Source organism: Cervus canadensis, chromosome 2 (assembly GCF_019320065.1).
Source record: "Cervus canadensis isolate Bull #8, Minnesota chromosome 2, ASM1932006v1, whole genome shotgun sequence".
Lineage (NCBI taxonomy): Eukaryota > Metazoa > Chordata > Mammalia > Artiodactyla > Cervidae > Cervus > Cervus canadensis.
The window spans coordinates 73,986,066-73,998,541 of record NC_057387.1 but is presented as its reverse complement, the minus strand read 5'-3'; the positions used below and the strand labels follow the sequence as shown (position 1 = coordinate 73,998,541).

Genomic DNA, 12,476 nt, shown 5'->3' with positions numbered 1-12,476 from the left:
AAGTTACATGAGGGATTGGAGACTTGCTGCTTACTGTGGGAGGGACAGAAAGAAGGGCTTTTAAAGGGTAAAATGTCTTATGCCTTTTACTTTTACAGTCCCTCATCTTCAACATCACATCAGACATTTTAAGCTATGCCACATCATTCTATTTTTTTTATAAACACACACATATAAAACTGTAATTTGAAGGAAATTTTTATGTTTTTGATCTAAAATTATTTTGCTATAGCAAATTATTTAGCTATGATATGATTTCTGGCAAATCAGTGTGCTCATCATGAGTTTCTTTGAGGTGAAGAATACGAAGCTTGACAATGAAACTGACAGAATGTTATTAGTTTCAGTTTCACAGTCTTATATTCATATTTTGGAGGCAAACTTTTCTTCTTTAGCTTGCAAATGTTTTCATAGCTCTTTGGCAACATGCCAGTGGTTCCCAGTGGATGAAGGGCACTGGGGGAGACTGCAGGTGAGGTAACACCACAGACTAACTTGCTTGCCTTCATCATCATCCTGGTACCAAGAACCTAGCTGTGTCTCTTAAAGTAAATGCTGAGAGCAAAGGCCCACCAGGTCTGATACGATGATGCATCCCAGCTGCTTTTGCATGAAGTAAAAACTAACCTTTTAATCAAGAGCATCCAGACTAAATTAAATGTCCCTCAATTTGACCATCTGTCCTTTCTTGATTTAATCTTTAATTTTAATGTCTATTTTAAACCAGCATACTGGCTTCATATTTTGGTTTCATATCTATACTTCTATGGGCATAAATTCTACTTCATTATTCTATTTCTATCAGCATACAATTTCATTTAATGATAAACATTTCATTTGGCTTCTAGCCACTAACTCCATTACATGAAACATACTGTGCTAGGTATTCTATCACAGTAAGTTGTCTAAGTAAGTAAGTTGTCTCTTGGCAGACATTTTTCTTGTGACACCCATCTTCCTAGGCAAGGCAAACAGTCTCTCATATTTCACCAAAAAGAATAGAGACCATCAGGTAAGAACTTCTTTAACTTCCACTTCTCATACCAAAGTCTCATTGACATCCATCCATTGCCATCTCACTTGTATTTTAATTTTAATATAAGTGTTGCCTCTCCCATCCAAAGCTAATTCCTCCCGTATACCCTAGACTCTACTATCTCTAGCCTCCTAAAATAATTATTTCCATTTTTTACTTCCTCGTCCCTTTGTCTTTTATTGTTTTTCTTAACCAATTCCTTTTCCTTAGCATGCTCAGGGCTCTTCTATTAAAAAAACAAAAAGGAAAAAATGCCTCCATTCTCCACACTAGTCATCACACTCTCTCTCATCTTCCCTTGATAGCCAAATTCTTAAGATAATTGTTTATACTGAGGTTTTCTAATTTTTTACATCCCTTTTCCTTCTCAGTCGGTCATCATGTGACTTCTTCTTAACCTATTCCTCTAAATCTGCTCTCATAAGTTACCAGGGTCACCATTTTATAAATAGGTGGATACTTTCCTGCTCCTATTTACCTTGTTTGAGTTTTTAAAACTTTGGCTAATGTTAACCACTGCTTTCTACAGGTCTCCCTTCTCTGTTTCTATGACAACAGTCCTGTCATCCTACCTTCTCTAAACATTCCTTGCCAATATCTTCAGCTTGCTGTTTTTTCTCACACTATTTCCTAAATACTAGCATTCTTAAATGTTCAGCCATTTTTCCACTATTCCATATATTCTTTCAGGATGACCTCCCAAACTCAGGTCTTCATCTACCACCACCTATTTCCAAACAAAATCTCTCTTCTCAGTTCCAACTTATACACCTCACTCAGTCCAGATTTCCCATAGGTGGCCCAAATGTAGGACTAAAAGTAAATCCATTCTTCTGCTCCCTTAGCCAAAAACCTCTTCCAACTTTTATTATCACATAGATTATATCTTAGGCATCTAGCCCAGAAACTTAGGCATTGTAATGGTTTTCAATCCTAGTTACACTGCAGAATGAACTCAAAAGGTTTCAAGAAGTACAAATTCCCAGTTACCGCCTCAGACCCACTAAGTTAGGATTTACAGAGGTAAAGACCAGGGATATATTTTTAAAAGCCCTTCTAATGCAGCTGTTCCCCAAACCAGAATTTGGTCACCACTCTCCAGGAATAGCCATAGTAAAATAGCTGCACCCAGCTAAAAGGGAGGCTGGGACTTGCAATCCCTTTATCTCTGTGATACAGTCAGGTAAAAATCAGGATTTTCTTACTAAGAGACAAATGGAAAATAAATATCAGAAGCTCTGTCTTATTCATTTTGTCTTCTCTCCTGATTGCTTCTCAAATTCTCTGCTAGGTTAATGGCTTCCATTACTCTAAAATGTTTTCCTATTTTGAGTACAACAGAGTAGAAGATAGGTATCTCTCACTAGAAGTTAAAATTAAAAAAAAGGATAATGGCAAATTTTCTGTTTTGGTTTATAGATAAAGTAAAAGCTTACATCACTGGAATTTTGGCTAAGAGATGGGAACAAAACTAGGGAATAATTTGAGCTTAAAAATAGAGGTATTTACAATTAATTAGGGCTTCCCTGTGCCTCAGACGGTAAAGAATCTGTCTGCATTTCTGCCAGTGCAGAAAACTTGGGTTCATTCCCTGGGTTGGGAAGATCCCCTGAAGAAGGGAATGGCAGCCCACTCCAGTATTCTTGCTTGGAGAATTCCACAGACAGAGAAGCCTGGTGGGCTACAGTCCATGGGATTGCAAAGTCAGACACGACTGAGTGACTAACACCAACACACTCTGGGAAAACTCCTTCCTACCCTTTCCTTAAATATATAATAATCACTTTCTCTTATATATTCTACACCCTATATATCTTTTCAGTTTCTTTCCTCTTATCCATTCACATTGCTATTTGTCTCAGTGTAAGATTCCACAACTTGGCTGGGTTATTGCAACAGTTTCAAAATATCTTTGTACATTTGTTCCATCCCATCCATTTTATTCTTACTTTTGCCTGAATTATTTTTTCAAGAAAAATACAATCACATGCTTCCCTGATTACACTTCAACCCCTCCCTATAGATTTCAGGACAAAGGTCAAGTTCCTTGCTTTATCCTATGAGGCTCAAGGTTTGGCCTCTGACTAAGTCTTGAACCTCACCTGCCTCCTCCTCATGTATCCTTGATATCCCAGTCCTGATGAACAACTTGCAGTCCTTGAATGTGTTGTATTTTCCTTCACTAGTTGCTTTGTCTTTGCTGTTTCCTCTACCTACCATGCTGTTATCCGTTCTCTACATTTCTAAGTCCAATGTATCCCTCAAGATCCAATAGAAACACCTCTGCTGGGAGGCTTTCCTGATAAACTGTGATTTAGATGTCCAATGTCTACATTCACATGATAGTCTATGTATACTGCTGTCCTAGTTCTTTACTCACACTCTCTTAAAGCATTTGATATATTTTATCCCCGCTCTACACTATTTATTGAAGGCCGGAGGCAGATCTAACTCATCCTTGCATCCTGAATACTTAACAACCTGAATAAATGAATTAACCACCAGCCATAGGGGAAATGGAAAATGGTAAATGAAAGGCAGAGGAACCAGACATCATTGCCAACGTCCGCTGGATCATTGAAAAAACAAGAGAGTTCCAGAAAAACATCTATTTCTGCTTTATTGATTGTGCTAAAGCCTTTGACTGGGTGGATCACAATAAACTGTGGAAAATTCTGAAGGAGATGGGAATACCAGACCACCTGACCTGCCTTTTGAGAAATCTGTATGCAGGTCAGGAAGCAACAGTTAGAACTGGACATGGAACAATAGACTGGTTCCAAATCAGGAAAGGAGTACGTCAAGGCTGTATATTGTCACCCTGCTTATTTAACTTATATGCAAAGTACATCATGAGAAACGCTGGGCTGGAAGAAGCACAAGCTAGAATCAAGATTGCCAGGAGAAATATCAATAACCTCAGATAAGCAGATGACACCATCCTTAAGGCAGAAAGTGAAGAAGAATTAAAGAGCCTCTTGATGAAAGTGAAAGGAGAGTGAAAAACTTGGCTTAAAGCTCAACATTCAGAGAACTAAGATCATTGCATCTGGTCCCATCAATTCATGGCAAATAGATGGGGAAACAGTGGCAGGCTTTATTTTGGGGGGGGCTCCAAAATCACTGCAGATGGTGACTGCAGCCATGAAATTAAAAGACGCTTACTCCTTGGCAGGAAAGTTATGACCAACCTAGACAGAATATTGAAAAGCAGAGACGTTACTTTGCTCGTCCGTCTCGTCAAGGTTATGGTTTTTCCAGTAGTCATGTATGGATGTGAGAGTTGGATGGTGAAGAAAGCTGAGCACCGAAAAATTGATGCTTTTGAACTGTGGTGTTGGAGAAGACTCTTGAGAGTCCCTTGGACTGCAAGGAGATCCAACCAGTCCATCCTAGAGGAGATCAGTCCTGGGTGTTCATTGGTAGGACTGATGTTGAAGCTGAAACTCCAATACTTTGGCCACCTGATGCGAAGAGCTGACTCATTTGAGAAGACCCTGATGCTGGGAGGGATTGGGGGCAGGAGAAGAAGGGGACGACAGAGGATGAGATGGCTGGATGGCATTACTGACTCAATGGGCATGAGTTGGGGTAGACTCCGGGAGTTGGTGGACAGGGAGGGCTGACGTACTGTGGTCCATGGGGTTGCAAAGAGTCGGACATGACTAGCGACTGAACTGAACTGAACTGATGCTTACTTTTAGTCTGCATTTACATTTATGAGCATGCATAAATCTTTCACAGAGTCCTGTTGAGGTTCTCCTAGATGAAGCCATCACATTAAAAAACACTGCTTTGTCTCCCACCTTCAAACTTAGAAAGGCAGCATAGTATACTGGTTAAGAACATGAAATCTAAAATTGGGCTGCTTGGGTTTGAATCCTTGGCTCTGCAACTTACTAGCCGTGTGACTATGGGCTAATAGCCTATCCTCTCTGTATTGTTCCATTCATAAAAAGGGAATAATAGAAGAACCCACCTCACTTGGGCTTCTATGAGGTTTAACTGAGTGAATGCAAGTGACACATAAATTGTTTGAAAAGCGAAAGAAGTAAATATAAGTAATGATACATTTACTGGTTAGGGATAAAATGTATGAGATTACCTGTAAATTCTGGAAAATGCAAGTTCCACATCTGCATATCATTTTGTTTTTTTCTGCATACCTGTCACCATGCAATCACCAATGATCTCCATATATCTGATGGCCTACTTCACAGGATATATCTTCAATTATACCAAAATGAAATGCTTGGAACTTGGGAAATAAAGAAAATTTATTCAGCAAGTCAATGTCTTCTATTTAATCCAGCAATTCAGTATATTCTATTTTAATTCAGAAATTTCATATCTTCTGTACCATGTCATTTTCTCATAGCTTTACTTCTCAATTTTTTATTCAATTCTTTTTTCTGAGTTCAGTCAACAAAAACTAAAACTCATTGTCTCATAAGGCATTAGTGTAGGTCTTGAATATATAGTAAGTGTTTAGGGAGACAGTTTGATGTTACTTTGATAAGCATTATGATGTTGCCACACTAGAAAGTGAAAGTGAGGTCACTCAGCCGTGTCCAACTCTTTGCCACCCCATGGACTGTAGCCTACCAGGCTAATCCATCCATGAGATTTTCCAGGCAAGAGTACTGGAGTGGGTTGTCATTTGGAGACTCATCAAAAGACAAAATTAGTTTGTGTTCAAGTAAATAGATCTAATCATCTACCTTTCAATGATATATTAACTAGGGATAAAAAAGATGATCTCATTTCTTAAATATGCATAGATACACCTGAAGCAATCTTATGTACACTTACAGTTGCTGGGAAATGCTCCTTTCTGGAATGGAGAGTTCTTATGTGGTCACAGAAACCTAACCCATAGAATCTTGGGGTTAAAATGGACCAATAGTCTTCCACATAATTCCATGTACCGTGAGGCTACATTGACCCCAACTGGACAAGGCCTGTCTGATCCTGGCTTTTACTTTCAATGCCATTGTCTTCCTTCAGACCTTAAGATGTTCATTTTCCCTTCTCTCAGTTACTGCACTCTAATCTCCCTAATTTGCCAGCCCCTAACTTTCCTCCTCATCCCTCAAATATTGGTCCTTCAAAATGCCATCAGAGCTGGCTTAATTAAACAGGACACTGATCAGGTCCAGCTCCAGCCCTCAAACCTCAGTTTGCTCCCCAATATCTGTAGAGTAACACGCAAGCTCCGCAGATGACATACAGTACAGTTTAAGAAAACAGTCCAGGATCTGGCTCACTCCACCTTTCCAGTTAACCTCCCCCATAACCCAGCTTCTTCTGCCATGCTTTACCATTTGTTTTCCCAGGACACATCCTGCCGCTTTCCAAGAATGTCCTTCACTCCTGCTTTCTTTTCTTTCTTTTTTAAAATATTTATTTGTTTGAGTGTGCCAGGTCTTAGTGGCAGCACACAGGATCTTCAGTCTTCATTGCAACATGAAAACTAGACATGTGGGATCATAGTTCCCTGACCAGGGATTGAACCCAGGTCCCTTGCACTGGGAGCTCAAAGTCTTAGCCTCTGAACCACTACAGAAGTCCTATTCCTTCTTTTCATTTCATTGGGATGTTCTTTCCTAATGTCTTCTAGTCAAAAGCCTATCCTTTCTCAACTCCTAATGTAAAGGGTGGGCTTGCCAGGTGGCACAGTGGTAAAGAATCCACTTGCCAATGTAGAAGAAAAAAGAGACACGGATTCAACCCCTGGGTCAGGAATATCCCTTGGAGTAGGAAATGGCAACCTGCTCCAGTATTCTTGCCTGGAAAATTCCATGGACAGAGGAGCCTGGCAGGCTACAGTCCATGAAGTCACAAAGAATCAAACATGAATGAGCATGCAGCACAGCAATGTAAAGGCAAGCTCTTTTGCAAGACTCTCCTTGACATTCTCTCATTCTTTGTTCCAGTGACAGTTACATTTTATTATATGCTATTGTATTTTGTCCTTCATGATAGAACTTGGCACATTGTACTACAGAGATTTACCATTTGACAAATCTCTTCCTCACTGTGTTAAATCTCATTTAAAGCAAGAACTGATTTACCTGCTTTGAATCTCAGCACCAGACAAAGGATTTTACACCTAACTGGGATCTGAAAATTATAATTTAGTTTGGACATGTCTCTGAATAAAGCATTTTATGGGGAGCAATCCCAGTTTATCTGTGATGGATGATATTAATTCAGGATGATTTACTGGGGATGAAATATGAAGTTGAGTGAATTATAAGATTTGGTTCTTGCCAAATCTAAACCTGGTAAAATTATTTTCAAAGGAAAGAGAGATTTATGTTCTTAATTATGGGCTCAGTAATGACAGTTTTTTGAAAAAGAACCTAATGAAATAGAGAACTTGCCAACTAGGGCAGAATAAAATTCCCAGTCACTCTCAAAGTAAATCATCCACTGGCTTCACTGCAAAGACTTGGCTACATCAACAATTTCAAGGTTGCAAGGCCAACATTATAAGCAATCAGAGACTGAGTCATTACTAAAAATAACAATATCAAACTAAAAAGTTACTTTTTAAAAAGCATTAATTCATTTTAACAGTACTTTTGGACTGGAAAAACATCAAAAATCAAACAAACAAAAAGCCCAATGCTGCCAATATAATAGGCTCTGCGAAGAAGTCTTCTTCATCAGGTTGCAAACATCTCCTATTAAAGGAAAAACTAAAGAAAACTGAAACTGGCTTTAAACTCATAAACTAAAGAGCTGGACTGAGCAACTATCCAGAGAATGGAGGCTCAAATTAACATTCACTCCTTTATCTGGCTTCATCAGGTCATATGTTCACTCCTTGCAGGAAAGGCCTCTCATACCTGTACTTGAAACAGCCCACTGAACACTGCGCATACATGCTAAGTTGCTTCAGTCATCTCTAGCTCTTTGTGACCCCATGGTCTGTAGCCTGCCAGGCTCCCCTGTCCATGGGACTCTCCAGGCAATAATACTGAAGTGGGTTGCCATGCCCTCCTCCAGGGGCTATTCCTGACCTGAGGATTGAACCCATGCCTCTTAAGTTTTTTGCATTGGCAGACAGGTTCTTTACCACTAGCGATACCGGGGAAGCCCCATTAAACATTGTACTGAGCACCTAGAAAGCACTTGTTGTTAAGTGATTATGTTTTGCTCCATTTGAGAAAACTGGCTAAATTTCTTTACCTCACATTCCAAGTACAGACACAAGAGAATTCTTTTTTTTTTTTTTTTAGTCTAAAATGTTGACTCACATTACAGGCTGAACTATGTCACCTTCAAATCTGTGTGTTGAAAACCTAATCCCAAGTATCTCAGAGTGTGGCTGCTTTTGGAGCCTTTATTTTTAAAAAAGTAATTAAGTTATAATAGTTAAAATGAGGTCATTAGAGTGGGCCTTGATCCACTGTGCCTGGCGGCACACAGGAAGAGGAGATTAGGACACAGACAATATGCACAAAGGGAAGATCAGGTGAGACACAGGGAAAAGGGGTCCATCCGCAAGCCAAGGACAGAAGCTTAAGAAGAAACCAATCCTGCAGACACCTTGTCTTGAACTTCTAGTCTCCAGAATTGTAAGGAATAAATTACTGTTGTTCAAGTCATACTATCTGTGGTGTGGTGACCCAAGGACAAGGAAGCAGATAACCAAGGAGGGTCTTGGAATGCAGCAATGGGAAAACCAGACCCTTATTGTCCTTCCCTCCCCCATGTTGTAACTATTAATGGAACAGTATAACCTGTCTCCCCACCTACCCCATAGAGAGGAGGTATTTGCCTCACTCTCCCTCCCACCCAGAATAGTTTCCTCATCCAATAAGCAAATGACCTGCAAGATCCCTATCCCACTCCTTGTACCCTGGGTACAAAGTGGACTAAGGACCCCTATTCAACGCTGGTTCTCCCTTGAGCTGCCCCGCTGTTCTAACAGCATCTCCCACTCTAATAAACTTATATTTCCCTCTCATTCTGCCTCACGTCTGGAAATTCTTTTCCAACCCGCGCATTGACCATGACATATGGTATTGCAGTTGCGGCAGCTCTAGCAAACCAACACAGCCCACGAATCATGAGAACTAACTTAAAAAAATCATTATTAGAAGATTTCAAGATTAATCCTGGTCTCTGCGCATAGATCCATACTATATAATTTATTGCCCCCTTTGTGTTATGAGAGCAGGGGAGAAAATTGACTCTTGGTTTTCAAACATTACTAAAATTTGCCTGGCACCAATTTGAGGTTGGATGGTAAGCTTCTAACGAAAAATATCAAAGATGTTTTAAAAGTATGTGTATAAGCTCTGGGGAGTGCCATTGCGAGCAACCAATGAGATTACCACAGGAAGACTCCTACTGGCAAATTTGAAACCACATCACAATTATTGCTGGAGTGACCAACTCCAACCAGCCACGTCCACAACCGTTCTGTCTGTTTCGGAAGTTTGAGATGCACCGTTTAGGATGCCCGGAGCCTGCCGGCAGTTCACCTTCCCCAGGAGCCTCCATCTCAGCAGGGCCGCGCAAAGAGGCTCGGGGTACCTGGAAATCAGGGAGCCCTTCGCAAATACCCTCTGCCTGTGGTCCTTTAAGAGGAAACCAAAATATCAAAGATGTTGTGATTGAGGAAACTCCTTAAAATTAAGTATAGAAAACGCAAAAGTCCTTTCAAGGAAGCTGCGAGAAGCCCCTGAGGCTTGCCTCCCACCTATCTCCCACACTTACCTGGGAAACCTTCTGGGAGCAACTCCGCAACCCAGCGTGACAGGGACGCCTCGGGCTCAGTCCCTCCTCAGCCAGATCCCCGGGGGGAGAAAGTTCTGTTATCGGCTGGGGAGGAAAAGGGCCTAAGACTTAATAAAAGCATGCGTTTCTTATTTCGCTTTCCAGTTCCATACAAATTTTAGCTTCTAAACTTTCAACGCCTCCGCCTCCCCAAACCGCACCTACTTTCTTCTCTCTTCTGGCTCTGGTAACTGTTTTCTGCCGGATTTAGGCCCTTGGCTCTGCGTCCTGTGTCCATAGAAACAGTTTCCTGAGCTTTCCTAGCCTTGAAAAGGTCTCTGCCTCCAGGGGATTTCGCCCACAAACTTTTGTGATTAAGATCCAAAGTGACTCACCAAATCCTTACGGATATAAAGCTATTATGCTGAAGAGTGGAAAGAGAGAGAGGATAAGGAAAGAAGTACAAAGATCTGGGGGCAATGACTCCACGAGAAGTACAAAGAACTGGGGGCAGTGACTCCGCTTCTCTTTATTTCCTTCTGGAAAAGCAACAGTTCAAAAAGAAAGAAAGTTTCCTCTGTGCAGTTTGCAGCTCTGAATGGAAGTTGACAGTCTGAATATCTGATGAAAGATTGCTTTTTCATGACTTACGACTTTAAAAAAAAAATACCCATTCTTATTCCTAAGGCCAAGAAACCACCCATGTGATTTGTAAAATCACCCTTGTATTTTACAGATTGTGTAGCAGGTTTGGCTACACACACACACACTACCCTATTCACACACACAACAGAATCATACTCTAAAAATGACTGACTTGAAAGCATTCTTTATTTGATCAAGAATGGTGAAAACTTTCTACAACAATGATTAATTTTTTAGTCAAGAATTGTGTTGATAAGTATTTCAGGAATGTGCCTTAACTGATGCAAATCAAAATGGAAACAAAAGCTTTAGAAAACAGCATTAATCATCACAAGTCCATGCTAGTGGCAATGACAGAACTTTGCAAAAATATAGTTTTAATTATGTAATAATCAAAAGTCGGCTAGAAATTGTTATTCATAGCCAATGTATGAAAACATTGGAATCGATTTATTTAAATACAAGATTTTCAATGATAAAAAATATGAGGTAGTTTAATTCCATCATATTTCATAAACCATATCCATGAAGTGCAACGATTTGTATGGGATTGGTAACTAGTTTCTAGTGAACATTTGACTAATATTATTACAATGCCTTCACCTCAAATTTGCACAAAGGTGGAATTAGTGTCTTAAAAAAAGGAAAATTGAGTTCAGAAACGTTAGCTACTTAACAATTTTTAGTCAATGAAATTTATAAAGCATGAATGATATAAAATTCTTGGAATATTATCATTATATCAGTTAGTATTTATGGAATATAAACTATGTGCCAGATAGTAGGCTACAAATTTTTAGTAACATCTCTCATTCTATCCTTCATCTTTCATTAATCCTCAATCTTTAATTAGTATGTATGGGAAAGGTATTATCTTCAATTTTAGAAATGATCAAACTCAAAGAAATGATGTGATTTGCCCAAAAATTACACAATTATTCAAATAGATGGGGAAACAGTGGAAACAGTGGCTGACTTTATCTTCTTGGTCTCCAAAATCACTGCAGATGGTGACTGCAGCCATGAAGTTAAAAGACGCTTACTCCTTGGCAGGAAAGTTATGACCAACCTAGACAGCTTATTAAAAAGCAGAGATGTAGATTCCTTAAAAAACTGGAAATAGAACTGCCATATGACCCAGCAATCCCACTTCTGGGCACACACACCAAGGAAAACAGATCTGAAAGAGACATGTGCACCCCAATGTTCATCGCAGCACTGTTTATAATAGCCAGGACATGGAAGCAACCTAGATGCCCATCAGCAGATGAATGGATAAGAAAGCTGTGGTACATATACACTATGGAATATTACTCAGCCATTAAAAAGAATTCATTTGAATCAGTTCTAATGAGATGGATGAAACTGGAGCCCATTATACAGAGTGAAGTAAGCCAGAAAGACAAAGACCAATACAGTATACTAATGCATATATATGGAATTTTAAAAGATGGTAATGATAACCCTATATGCCCCGCTGTTCTAACAGCATCTCCCACTCTAGAAAAAGAGACACAGGTGTACAGAACAGACTTTTAGACTCTGTGGGAGAAGGCGAGGGTGGGATATTCAGAGAACAGCATTGAAACAAGTATACTATCAAGGGTGAAACAGATCACCAGCCCAGGTTGGATGCATGAGACAAGTGCTCAGGGCTGGTGCACTGGGAAGACCCAGAGGGATGGGATGGAGAGGGAGGTGGGAGGGGGGATCGGGAAGGGGAACACATGTAAATCCATGGCTAATGCATGTCAATGTATGGCAAAAACCACTACAATATTGTAATTAGCTTCCAACTAATAAAAATAAATGGAAAAAATAAAATAAAATTTTAAAAAAGAGAGAAAAAAATAAAATAAAATAAAAAGCAGAGATGTTACTTTGCCAACAAAGGTCCGTCTACTCAAGGCTATGGTTTTTCCAGTAGTCATATATGGATGTGAGAGTTGGACTATAAAGAAAGCTGAGTGCCGAAGAATTGATGCTTTTGAACTGAGGTGTTGGAGAAGACTCTTGAGAGTCCCTTGGACTGCAAGGAGATCCAACCAGTCCATCCTAAAGG

At 39.8% G+C, this 12,476-nt stretch overlaps 1 protein-coding gene across 2 annotated transcripts in view; it reads right to left on the bottom strand.

Annotated features, from left to right (window-relative positions):
• C2H1orf141 (chromosome 2 C1orf141 homolog) overlaps positions 1-10,035 on the bottom strand; it is a 56,154-nt gene extending 46,119 nt beyond the window's left edge. For both annotated transcript variants that reach the window (XM_043461024.1, XM_043461023.1), the window contains exon 1: positions 9,770-10,035. The gene's annotated coding sequence lies outside the window, so the exon portion shown is untranslated. The remainder of the gene's footprint in view (positions 1-9,769) is intronic.
• Positions 10,036-12,476: the final 2,441 nt, after the last annotated feature.